We start from the raw sequence: 13,304 nt of genomic DNA, 5'->3' as shown, positions 1-13,304 counted from the left end.
GGCTAAGCTTCAGATGGCTGACCATTCAATATCTCTAGAGTAAACTCTAGCTTTGTAGATAGAGCATATGCTAAACAGTGCTCAGACTCAAAACTCTCCTAACGAGTCATTTCTCTCTATGTAGCACTTTCTGCAATAACTAACCATGGAATGGTGACCAAGTGTGATACCACATAGGGTGCCTTCTCCTTCTGGGAGACACAGAATCAGTAACTGAGGGTGAGCTTTAGCTGTGAGGAAAATTAGTCTTGGCCCAAGGGTATGTGAAGCAGACACAAGAGACTCACAGTATGTTTTTTTGGATCACTGGGGCAGAAGTCACATAAGATGATGGAAGAATGTAGGGGAGAAAGGGAAATATTTATGCTCAGCGTCACTCGTATATGTACATGCACCACATGGACTGAATTACAAAGTGGCAAGCTGTCTAGATTCAAACAGATATTGGCTAACCTACTTTAAATATTTTTTTTTGTGCTTTTGATATCTTCCTTCAAAAGCAAACAAGATATGGGTGTAGAAGAATCTGGCCACATCACGCAGCATGTAATCAGGGCAGGGCAGGAATTGCGTTAGGTCATGCATACAGTACAGATTAGAACACGCTAACAAACCTGCAGCTGCCTGAGTCTCAGGAGATGGCCTGCTTTCCTGCTTGATCTGTTTTGATGGAATTGTCAAGGATTCAGTTCTGTTTTTGTAGAATTCGTTGAACAGGAGGAGCTCCACTGAAGGAAGAGATTTAAGGAATTCCGCGTCTTATGGGAGACAGAAACAAAACAAGATAAGACAAGACAAAACAAAACACCCAGGGAAGAGAGAAGAAGGGAGCTAGGACAGCAGGAGCAGAGAGGAGGGAGAGCAGACGAGAATCTGATCCATTTAGTCGGAAGTAATACAATCCTTGAACTTCAAATAATGAATAGCTCATATGCATTCTGACCTCCCTCCTGAAGGAGAGTTGTCAGACCACTTGGCAAGGTCTGAAGATCTGGAAATATCTAGATTTACTGTACAGCAGGAGTGGCTTCAGGGTTAGCTAAAACAATCCCTATTTGCAAAAGCAAAACAATTTGCTCTTGTGTGCACTGGTCCTACACAGGTCATACATAGAGAGAACAATGACAGAATGACAGGGGACCCCTGCAGTAAATCTACTTTGAAGGGAATCATAGAGAGGGTAAGTGGGATATGGTGACATCTCATTTGAATGATAGTTTAAATCTAATGAGAATGAAAGGCTGGAGAATAAAAGAATGAGCAGAGGAAGTGGTGCCCAATTGTTGCAGCTCTTAATGAATTTAGAACTTGATGAATGGAGGCTTAGGAGAGACCACAGAGCAAAAGGATTGCTCAGTGTGCTGTGTTAAGATTTTTCTTGTAAAAGAATCCCAAGCAGTAAATATAGAAGTCACTACCTGAAAGTACATTTAAAGTATGAATCAGCCTCTTAGGGAAGCTTGCCTTTTCCACATTACTGATAAAAGGTTATAGCAACTTCTTCCAAGTGGAAATTTAAACTGAGAGAAGTAAATATAAAGGTAAAAATTGAGTTCCAAGATGTCTGAGTGTGTGCTTGTCACACAATCCTGGATACCCAAGCTCAATCTTTGGAATCCAATAGGTGTGTAGTGTATTTTTAGTTTGTTTATATGTATGTGTCACATTAGTGCATACGTGTGTGAGAAGATGAGTGAGTTTGTAGGAATGTATTCTCATACATGGGTATGTGTGCACTGTGTGTTCAGGTGTGTGAAATGTGTGGAGTGTATTTGTAAGGCGTTTTAGTACTTCAGTGAGTGTGACTATTATTCACAAGTGGGCACTGTGTTAGTGTATGTTTATGAGTCTGTGTCTGTGATTATAAGTGTGTATAAGCACACCAGTGTGCTAGCATGTGCATGTTTGAGTGTGTTCATGTGTGTCAGTGGTGCTAATGTGTGTGAGAGAGATGAGTGTCTCTTCAGTGTGTGTTTGAATTATGGAGAGTGATTGTGTGCAGTTGTGTACAAATCTGATGTGTATATATGTGTATGTGTGTGTAAGTGTCAGCATATGCTATGTCTGTGAGAGAGAAGAGTGGTACAAGTGTGTCTGAATTGCTGAAAGTGACTGTGTATGATTGTATACAAAATACAAATCTGATATGTGTATATATATATGCATGTGTGTATGTATATTTTTCTATGCGTGCATGTCTATGCATGTGAGTATGTGTATATGTGTGATGATGTGTGCATGCGTGTAGGTGTGTTGTGTATACACATGTATTTGCATATACATGTGTGTATACATATGCATGTGTAGTATGTGTATATGTTTAGTGTGTTTGTGTGGGTTTATGCACATGCAATGTATTCATAGGTGGTGTATGAAAGTGTGTGGACCAGAGGAAAATTGTGAGAATATTGCTCTGTTACTCACTTCTTTACTTGCTGAGGCAGAGTTTCTTACTGTAGCAGAAGCCTGATTGGCTGACCAGCAGTTCTCCTGTGTCCCTGCCTGGCATCTCTAGAATTATAGGTCTGCACAGCCACGCTCTGACTGTTCTGTAGCTGTGGAGGCTCTGAACTGCAGCCCTCGTGCTGTGTAGCGAGTACGACACTCTTAGTCACCGAGTTACCTATCCAGTTCCCATTTGCTTAGTTCTTTGGCTGTGACTGTGTGTGGGATGAGCCTTTGCCTCAGAAGAGGTAAGGATGGTGGTTTTGGAGGTCAGAAGAAAGCCGACAGGACCAGTGGCATCTGAGAGTTTGACCACGGGGTTAATGACTGTAATTCTCAGTACTGCCTTTCACTTGAGTTTTTTTTTTTAAAGATCTTTATTTATTTATTGTATATATGTGAGTACACTGTCACTGTCTTCAGACACACCAGAAGAGGGCATCAGATCCCCTTACAGATGGTTGTGAGCCACCATGTGGTTGCTGGGAATTGAACTCAGGACCTCTGGAAGAGCAGACAGTGTTCTTAACCACTGAGCCATCTCTCCAGCCCTTCACTTGAGTTTTAAGCCTGAAACAAACCCATTTCTAGGTAAGCACAAAAGAGGAGATTGCTAGTCACACTGAGTGTCATGTAGCTCAATATCTGTGGGATATTTTCATTTTTTTGAGAGATACCTATTCAGGTCACTTCCCCTCTATTTAACTTATTTTGTTATAAAGTTTTCTGACTTCTTTCTGTGCCCTGAAGAGTACTCATTTTCCAGTTAACACTTTAGTTATGCTTGCCTCACTGGTCAGAATACCTCACAGAAACCAAAGAAGGGATTGGTGGTTTGTTTTTTCTTTTCTTTTTTTTTTTTTTTTGATTTTTGCCACATGGTTCCCAAGCTCCGGTCCACTGTTGGTTGACCAGCTCTGACTGAGCAGAAGATCAAGGTAGGGTCATGTGGAGGCAGCTGCTCTTCTCTTGGTGGAAAAGAGCAGAGAGAAGAGAAGCAAAGGAAGTAGCTAAGGCAAGATACCGTTCAAGGATACTAGGATACAGCCCCAGGATCTCACTTTCTCCAAATAGATTACACCCCTACTTCCCACACCCCCCAACAAGAAAATTAAATCAATATATCAATGCAATGATCTGGCCAGAGTCCTGTTGCTCTAATTACCTCTGTAAATGCCAGCATGACTCACCAATCCAGATGTGTATCTCAGGAATCCCTGGGAGCTTTGTTCCTTAAAAAATATTTAAATCAAGCCAACAAAGTGAAACCGAATAGATGGGCGGTTGTCAAGGATTTTCTTCTCACCTGTTCTTTCTTCATTCTACTGTTCCCTTTGCTGCATACAAACCCTACAGGCAAGTAAAGAGTATTGAGAGTGTGAGAAATAGTCCTGTCCAGGGAAGAACACACTCACTGGTTATCCATGACCAAATGTTCAGTCCTGAAAATTTACATAGGATTAACATTATACAGACTGAGCAGATTATATTGAAGAAAATATGTATATGCAGATACATGTGATATAGTGTTCAAGTGCTATACATAAATTTCACTTAATGACAATTAATGAAGGAGTTGAAAGGGAGAAGAAAGGGTTACATAGGAGGGTTTGGAGGGAGGAAAAATGGGAGAAATGTTAACCCTATATTATGATCTCAAAATTAAAAAAATAATAAAATTATGTATTTTAACATTACCATCAAAAAAGTAAAAACACATTTGTTAAACATACATAATTCTATTTATTACCCACTTTCTTTGGGTTTTTCTTTGGTTTTTCTTTGGTTTTATGGTTGTCCTGACCTTTATGACTAATGTCTGCTTATAAGTGAGTACATACCATATATGCCTTTCTGGTTCTGGGTTACCTCACTCAGGATGATATTCTCAAGTGCCACCCATCTTCCAGCAAAATTCATGATTCACAATTCTAAATGGATTCTGAACATCCATTTTTTTTGCTTCCGTTAAGTGTTAGAGATGAACAAAAATTTGCTTCTTGAGTATTTCATAAAGCCTTGTTCAATTCTTGCATTTTGTCCAGTATATATTAAAAATGACAGAATTATTCCCTTTCATTCATGTAAATGAAAGGACTATTAACTATTTCCTATTGAGTGAATAGTGAAAAGTTTGTAAACCCTTGTGAAATATAACTCAGAGAATGGTTGTTATTATTATTAGATCTGATTTTTACACAAGTATTAATAACTTCCTTCCATTATTCTATAGACTAATAAAATCTAAGTACGTATCAGACTTGACATTAATAGATTATACAAAGGAGAATTCAAGACTGGACAGAATATTTTTGCTCTGCGGTTGTCAGATTCTGATCAGATCTGCTGAAAAAGTCTCAAATTTGGGTTTAAGAAATCCCCAAATTTGGACAATATGTTAATGTTGCACGACTTTGACTCTAATATTTGCAGCTTTCCCCCACTGGTCATAGACTAGGGGTGGACTGACCTTGCTTGGAAAAGCCATTGAAAAAGCTTCAGTTGGGTTATCTTGACCTTTGGTTGTGTTATTCACTTCCCAGTGCAATGAAGATAAGTAATTGGCATTGTCATCCTTACATTACCTCAGAGGTCAGCATGGCCATTAGTCTCATGGATGATTTATTTCAACCTAGATAAACTGATAAAACATTAATGCATGTGTCATGGGAACTACTCCAGATAATTTATGTGAAAGACAAGAAACCCTGATCACACTAGATTGATGTATTTGGAAAAGTCTTTAGAAATGTGTTTGTTTATCATTTTTTAAACCTATTAGTTTAGGGCTTTCTTTCATTGCTTCCTTCCTTTTCCATTGGGAACAAATACAGCTTGTTCATAGTTCACAGTTGTTTATATTCAGTGACTTATTTACATCTTCCAGTGTAAAGATTAATCCTGAAAATAACCTCTTCTTTTAAATTTTTATTTTAAAGTTCATCTTTTTTTTTTTTTTTGAGATGGGGCTGGCTTTGAACTTGCTGTTAGGCCAAGGCTAACATTGAATATATTCTATCTTGCCTCCACATTTCCATAGCTAGGGCTATGGAAATGTATTATTGTGCCCACTGACCTGTTTTTGTTTGAAAAATTTTGCCTTCTAGCATTTGAAAACTGCACAAATGTAGGTGACTTGTAGTCAGCAAGAGAGGATTTTAATAAATAAAATGGTGTCTCTTTGATATGAGCACTGCCCTAGCAGACTGAACAATCTTGTATTTGAATGGGTCCTAACTATGTTGGTTTGAAGCTTTTGATTATTCTTTCTCAATCATCTGGGTCATGAGATGACAGATGTGTGTCAACTGGCTAGGCTCATTCGGAATGTTATTGAAGTTTTTGTTTTAGTTGGCTGGTTTACATTGAGTAGTCCTTTAAAACCCATGACTCAATTTTCTTATCTGTAAATACCAATAATAATAATACCACATAACTCACAGAGGGAAAAAGTAGCTTAAAGTGAATTAATATAGTGCCAGGAAGTTGGTAAATGTATGTGATTTAATATTTGTAAAATAATATGCAACAAAACAAATGATAAACTTAGTCCATGTCTAGAAATAGTGGAAAATCTAACTATCTTGATACTGTTTAGTCAATAAAAAAATGACATTTACTACAGATGTTTCTCCTATGATTCAGTCCACTTGACATGCTGGACTAAAAATTAAAACAAAACCAAACCTTACAATCAGAGAAAGGATGACAAATGTAAGTCATTGAAATGTCGCCTTTTGAAAGACATTGATTAAGGTTAAGAAAATATTTGCTCATTGAAATATTTGATCTTATGACCTAGAAAACAAATTCCTCAGTAAATATGTTCATTTAGTGTTCCTAACAGAATCCAGAGCCCCAAGAATTAATTAGTGGGTCACACTTTCTAGGTGGACCAGAATTTACCTATAATCTGTCTACCATTGAAAGGGCTATAATTAGCACTTATTATCTTGAGGCGTTTTTGTAAGTTCTAGAATCTACAGCTGAGAAGTTTTGCTATTCATTTTTTTCTCCTGACTTAATTATCTGATTTTAGAGAAAATTATTCTAGAGGGACTCTGATCCCAGTGTCCTATCTATTTTTCTATTTCCATAGCCTCTCTTTTCTTAGTTTATACTTTTTATAACTGAAAAAAGTCCACAGGTCCCAGTATTTATTTGTCTATTCACTTCCTTATTTTTGAGACAAGGTCTTATGCAGTTCACCAAGTAGTGGGGGATATCCTTGAATTTCTCCTCTCTCTATCTACTTCTCCTAAGATTTAGAACAATAACCACTTGCTATCATACTTGATATAAGCAACGTTGGGGATTAAATCTAAGTCTCTGTGCATACTATACCAAACACTCTACCTACCAGCTAAGCTGTATCCCCAGTTCCTTGATAGACAATGTTTAGATGCCATTTCTAACCTTTGACCTTTGCTATGCTCAGGGAAATGAACACTATTGAAAACATTGATTCTATAACCAGAGATTACAATTGTTTAGTTGCTGATGTCACGACCACCTAACTACGGATTTTTCTCAGTGACAGATGTTTCTCCAGGGAAAAGCACACTGGCATTAAACAGTTAGCAAGTGAAATAGGATACCTGTTAAGGCCTAGGGAAATGCTGTGAATTAACAAATATAAAAGTAAGAATTAAAAAAAAAGAAACCTGTCACCTTAAATCAGTAGTTCTCAAACTTCCTAATGCTTCAACCCTTTAATCAACAGTTCCTTGAGTTATGGTGACCCCAATTGTAAATGTCTCTTCTTCCCCATAGTCATACAAGGTTATTCTATAATCTGATATCTTTCTATCTTGTCCCCCTATGGGACGCCATTCTAATCTGAACCAGAGCAAGCTACTGGGTTACTGTAGGTCAAAAGATATTGTTCTGCTTGCCTATGGTGCTCTAGGCCGATATAACGATATAAGAGCTGGTAAGAAGGATTGTGCCTTAATCATACCTAAGACCTAAGACAAATATAGTATAATTTAGTTTTGCAACTCCAGTTTTTGGAATTAACACAACAAGCTCAAAGGAGGAAGGGAAATCTACAGTTCTGAAATTGTTCCATATCATGACAGTCTTACTGATTTAGTCCTATTTAGTCACATTTAAGAGTCCTGGCTCTAGGGTGGGTTCATTCATGTGTCTTGTCAGCCTCCTAACACATTATATCTTGATGTTAAATAGCCAATATTCCTTTTTGTCAGAATACATAAGAATGCCCCATATCTTTTTGAAGATCTAATTCTTTGTGCTATGACAGAAAAGCACAAACTCCAGCCCTAATTTCTCTCTGGTATTTGTTTCAGTGTGGGATTGTACTTGTTGCCAGGAGTTTCAAAGAGAAGAGGATCAAGAATGCAAAGAGCAGGCTACAGGCATCAGGGCTCCTGTACAGTGTTTCTCTCTTAAAGACCTCTTTGCAAGCTCCCAGTTTCCCTTGTTGAGTGAATGTACTTGGCATTCCCTAGGCATCTAGATGCATGAGAATTTTCTCCTCTAAAGTAGCACCCTTGGATCATGGCTGTAGATATTAGGATTGACAGGGTTTCATCTTTAAGTTAGCAATGTACTCAGTAGTCTTGTTCAAGTGAACACCTTTCATTCATTCCTTGCACTGAGGGATCTGAACTATGTGATTTTTCACCGTACTGACTCGTTTTGTGTGTTAATTTGACACAAAGCTGAAGTTATCATAATAAGGAGCCTCAGTTGAGAAAATGCCTCCATGAGACCCAGCTGTAAGGCATTTTCTCAACTACTGATCAAGGGGGAAGGACCCAGCCCATTGTGGGTGGTGCTGTCCCTAGGCTGCTAGTCTTGGGTTCTATAAGAGAGCAAGTTGAGCAAGCCAGGGGAAGCAAGCCAGTGAGTAACATCCCTCCATGGCCTCTGCATCAGCTCCTGCTTCCTGCCCTGCTTGAGTTCCAGTCCTGACTTCCTTTGGTGATGAACATCAATGTGGAAGTGTAAGCTGAATAAACCCTTTCCTCCCCAACTTGCTTCTTGGACATGATGTTTGTGTAGGAATAGAAACCCTGACTAAGACATCCACCCATATTAAAACTTTATTATGTATATCCTTGATGATCATAAAGAATAGTATTCATGTATTGATCCAGTCTGTGGATTAATTATCTTTATTTTCAAGTAAGAAAATATTGTTACTTTTAATAGTTATTCATTTGGCCAATTTTAATATATGTTTAAAACAAATACATTAATTTTTAAGCCCCTTTTACCTCTGTTTCTTTGCCAGGCATAATCTCTGTAGGCAATCCTGGCTATCCTCAGATGCACTTTTCTCTACACTGAGCCTCCCAAGAACTGGGTTTACAAGTGTGCTACACACCGAGTTTAGTATAATTTTAGTTTTGCAACTCCAGATTTTGGCATTAACTCAACAAGCTCAAAGGAGGAAGGGAAATCTACAGTTCTGAAATTGTTCCATATCATGACCGTCTTACTGATTTAGTCCTATTTAGTCACATGAATATTAGTCACTGAATATTTGGAAACTCATTTCATGTGTAGATGTAAGATGATCACATAATCATTTTGTTATGCTCCATGGGTCATTGTAAGCTCCAGGCCAGGTAAGACTCAAGAGATGGGGAGAGAGATGCCACTTTATACTGAGAAGATTTGCAAGTTCATATCACAAAAGTGCACACCCTCAGATATAAGAATTTGCATGTGTGTGGGGTGTGTGCTTTACTCTCCGTCTATCACCTTTATATATTCTGAATATTTGATTTTCACATCCAAAATTATTTCCCCACAATTTACCCATTTTCACTAGTTTCATGATATATTTTTGTGTACGAAAATCTCTCCCTTATTGTAGCTACAGTTTTTTTATGATTTCGCTTTGTGGCCATTGAGTATTTATGTCTTATATGGAGAGCAAAATGAGTTTTGTTACGTTAGATACAGGTGATAATTTTCCCAACTTGTCTTTATTCCAAATAGAAGTTTTTGAGTTTTAAGGATGACTGTAATGAAACGTAACCTTTAAATGGCATTTAAAGGTTTCTAGGAATAAAATTGGCTACTTTCCTTTTTGACTAATGCAATTACCTTTCTCTGTTATATTAGAAACTGAGTGTTTGATTTGTTACTTTCAATTTAGTACTAGGTATTGAACCTAGGGCTTCCTGCAGGACAGCAGGTTCTCTACCACTGAGTGATGTCACCAAGCTTGCAGTATTGCTACTTCCCCCCCTACTTTTTACTTGACTTCCTCTGGTTAGATAAATTGTAGAGTCGCCTTCTCCCAATAGTGTCTTACTGCATTGAAACACAATCTAATTTTTTAAAAAAAATTTTTAAATTTTAATTTAATTTTTTTCTAATTTTTTACAAAGTTAATCTTTCTAATATGATTTTGGTATACATTTCTAAATTTCATATCACCCTTTAATATTATTAAAAACGTTTTTACTTTGCCCACTGAAACATTAGTATTTATTCTGTCAGATCGTACTTAAAAATTTTGATCGATTTGCTTTGATCATTTTGCTTTGATACTATTCAAATTTACAAAAAAAGTTAGTTTAAATAAAATGATACTGATCACTCAGATTCATCAGCGAATAAATTAGGGATACCTTTTGCTGTTTCTCTTTCTTTCTCTTTAAAGACTGATGGTTTAGTAATGAGTAAAAATCACTTTGATACTTAAAGTGTTACAAATTTAAACAGTGATATCCTTTTGGAGGCAGTCCCTGGGGGCCCTTGTTTTATATTTGAACACGTGGAAGAAAATGTACTCTACTTTTGTGACAGGGAAGATGACATAATAAAATATAAATTTATATAAAGTAATACATTCATACGTTTTTATATTCTAGTAGTCTTATTTTTAACGAGATTCAATTTTCATCAAATGTATATAAAACATTAATAATGGACAGAAATATATCTGTATACATGCTTACAAAAATATAAGGGACGTTAGTTTCCCTGGACTTCAGATCTTATTACAAAGCCTATGTGTTGTATTGGTGGTGAACATTCTCAGTTCAGGAGACTTGTTTGAGTTCGGATAAATACTTGAAAAGATGGAGGTTAAGTCGCCTTTTGGATATATCTGTTTTATCTACAGAAAGCATAAATTTATGAGAATAAAGGACCCAAAGCCTCCCCACAACTCAGAATGGCTGGGTACTTTAGAAGGATTATTATATGGACAGTTCCCTGAGAACAGCCCCATTGTAGGAAGTACAGCCAAGCCACTAGGTGGCGGTAGAAATCTCACATTGTAGGCAAGCATCAACACTGTTTCTCTACTGGAGGAAACAACTTCAGATCAGTGATTTTTTTTTTTTTACATTAAATTAAATTAAATTAAATTTTTCATTCGATGTATTTTCTTACTTATATTTCAAATGTTATTCCCTATCCCGGTTTCCTGTCCATCAACCCCCCCATCCCCTCCCCCTCCCTCATACTGGTGTTCCCCGCATCTATGCCCCTTACTGTCCCCCACCCCTTGACATTCCCCTGCACGGGGGGTCCAATCTTGGCAGGACCAAGGGCTTCCCCTTTCACTGGTGACCCAACAAGTCTATTCTCTGCTACATATGCAGTTGGAGCCCTGGGTCAGTTCATGTATAGTCTTTCCGGGGTGCTTTAGTCCCTGGGAGCTCTGGTTGGTTGGCATTGTTGTTCTTATGGGGTTGCAAGCTCCTTCACCTCTTTCAATACTTCCTAATGCTGGCTAGCTGTGGGTGAATGTGTCAGCCCTGGAAATTTCATGCTCATTCTTCTTCTTACAGGGTGTGTTCTAAACTTTCCATATATTTTTAGGCAAATCGGGGTTTATATGAGGAAAGTGTCTTGTTTTGTGAATGTCACAGCTTTGATATGTAAAGTTTTAACACCCAGGTAATACAACCCACCCTGTGGAGGTCAGCACCATTATTGACAATTAGTATAACTGGGAAATGATTATAGATCAAGGAGACCAGACAGCTGAGACCTATGTGGAAAGAACACTTATAGGGCATAGAGCAAGATCAAGTTCAACACATATCCATTACATTTAAATGAAGCATAGTACAGGTATCATATAAAAATAGTAACAATGATGTCTTGCATCAGAAAGTACAGCAAGGCACCCCAGTTTGGTGGGCAGAAACCATGGAACAAATTTATCATGTATTGAAAAGTGTCTGTGTTCTGGGTAAGGTGACTGTGGAAATGCAGATTTAGGCACGGTTATGCGAAGGCTTCTTTAACCATCTTTGATTAGGTAGGTGGTATTACTCATGTCGTTAAGACACATAGAACAGGAGGGCCTTGCGATTTGGAAACACTTCTGTTTATTCTGTGGGAAGTCAAAACCGAGTGTTTCTTGGGATGGTTTTATCTTGTGATCTCTGGCCTTTGATCATCAGAAGTCAACAGTTGGTTATATTTGTATCACTTGAAGAACTTAAAACCTTTGTGCTTGGTATTGGACTCTGTAAGTTTCCTGTATTGTCCTAGTCCCATTGGAGACATGGAATGCCTTTTATATAATTATTTGAGAGATAGGACATTTGACAAACATAAGAGCATATGGCATACTTACTCTTTGTCAAATTTGTGTGTTTCCTGTTTAAGTTTGAAAACATTTGACACACTCGCCTCTTGATTTTGTAGCCTTTCCTCTATGGAGCTGTATTAACCCAGGGCAAGGTGTAATACCTGATACATAAGCACAAGGACCCCGGTGAATATGGAGGTGTTGTTGGGAGGTATTCTACAAAAAGTATAAGAAGCTCTTTCCTGATTATTTCCTCATATGATTGGAATTTACCAAATTGAGTTTCTCATCTTTGTTCTGGTATTGTCTTAGTTGCAATTTTTAAAAGTTTCCTTCAAGAGGTGGGGCTTGAACCTTATGAACCATGTGATCACTTACAAAGGTACCAGGACTAGCAAAGTGAAGTTATGTCCTTGTGTGGGGGTCCCATAAAGGTCCACTGGGATTCCTTTCCAACAGTGTGTTGATATTAGGACACAGAATGACATCTGTCCTCAGTTATGTGATCTGTTCTGTAAGAAGAAGATAGAATGACTTATAAAGGAGGGTGGGAGGAAGGGAGTGTGTTCCATACCGATAACATCTCTGAGAACATGGGAACTTTAAAGAATATTTCTTGAAACTTAAAGGGAGCATGTGATGATCTGTAAATGTCCTTGAAATTTAGCACTTAATAGTGCCAAGGCCCGAGTTACGAGGAAGAACCATTTGTAGAACTGTTCGCTTGATTATCATTTATATAGTGAGTGTTTACTCAAAGAGATGGTGTGTGCTCCATTCAACATAGTCCTGGAGTGTGATCCAGCAGGTCAAAAATTCCATTGTATGCCTTATTCGGAGATGCAAACTCATAAAGGCCAGGGGTTGTGATGAGAATCTATAATACATGCAGCACACAGAACTGTTATGGATTTAGCAGGTCCTTAATTACGGAGTCCTCATAGACGAGTCATGTAGAGTGGGCTAGAGCTGTTCAGTGAGAGTCTGACCACATCATTGGCGTCTGATGTGTGATACAATGAGAATATATAATTCATTCACCACCTAGAAAATGCATCTATTAGTGGACCTCCTCTCGAGAAAGCCATCAGTGCTGAGTTTTGTTACAAAAGGCATCCTTATGGATGGCTATTTTTGGCTACAGAATGTCACCGTGGGTGACCTCTATGTCTGTCCCAGTTATCTGGAGCTTGGGTATCTTTATGGCCAGGATTATCTTTAGAAAAATTAACCAGCATAGAGGAGTACAGTCATCACCTGATGTTTTGACTAGAGGTAAAATCAGCTCAGACGACCAGGTAGGCTTATTTAGTGACTGGGGGAC

This window comes from Rattus norvegicus, chromosome 17 (genome assembly GCF_036323735.1).
Source record: "Rattus norvegicus strain BN/NHsdMcwi chromosome 17, GRCr8, whole genome shotgun sequence".
Classification (NCBI taxonomy): domain Eukaryota; kingdom Metazoa; phylum Chordata; class Mammalia; order Rodentia; family Muridae; genus Rattus; species Rattus norvegicus.
The sequence above is the reverse complement of the archived record's forward strand: the minus strand, read 5'-3'. Positions refer to the sequence as shown.